Source organism: Petaurus breviceps, unplaced genomic scaffold, assembly GCF_028583685.1.
Source record: "Petaurus breviceps papuanus isolate PSGF00001 unplaced genomic scaffold, PetGlider_PUasm1.0 90822, whole genome shotgun sequence".
In the NCBI taxonomy this organism is placed as follows: domain Eukaryota; kingdom Metazoa; phylum Chordata; class Mammalia; order Diprotodontia; family Petauridae; genus Petaurus; species Petaurus breviceps.
In genome coordinates, this window is record NW_027187351.1 from 3,868,790 (window position 1) to 3,869,691 (window position 902).

Genomic DNA, 902 nt, shown 5'->3' on the forward strand with positions numbered 1-902 from the left:
TAATCCCCCATGCCTGGAATACTCTCCCTCTTCTGCCTCAATCACTGACCTCCCTGGCTTCAAATCCCATCTAAAATCACTTCTTTTACTGGAAATCTTCCCCAAATTCTTTAATTCTACTACATTCCCCTCTCTTAATTATTTCCTATTTATAACTTGTTTTGTATAAATCTGTTTTTGTGTTGTCTCCTCCATCAGACTGTAAGGTTCTTGAGGGCAGGAGCTGTCTTTTGCCTCCTTTTATATCCCCAGCACTTAGCACAGTGCCTGGAACATAATAAGAACTTAATAAATGTTTATTAATTGATTGATAGGCACAAGGGACACAAAGACACAAAACAGTCCTTGTCCTTAATTCTACTGCCATGTGTACATGGTTAAAGAAATAAAAAAGAATTTTGATGAGAGCAGAAAATAAATAACTCTAGGGATCAGGGTAGAGAAATGCCTGTTAGCATAGTTCTGTTGAGTATCATACAAATGTAATTCTAATAGCTTCCTATTACCTCTAGGATCAAAAATAAGCTACTCTGAATTTTGAAAGAATTTAAAACTCTGATCAATGAAATTCCAATCATTATTCCAAAGGACCAGCAATGCAACCTGCTACTCATCCCCTGAGAGAGAGGTGATGGCCTCACAATACAGAATGAGATTTATATGTGGGGACACAGTTAATATTCAAATTTATTTTGCTTGACTCTACATATTTGTCACAAAAGTTTTCTTTTTCTTTATTTTTTTCCAGTAGGGCAGAGGTGATATCTGTGGAGTAGTTAGAAGAGAGAGGTCAGTAAGTGGAGAAAGAAAGAAAGAAAGAAAAAGAAAGAAAGAAAGAAAGAAAGAAAGAAAGAAAGAAAGAAAGAAAGAAAGAAAGAAAGAAAGAAAGAAAGAAAGAAAGA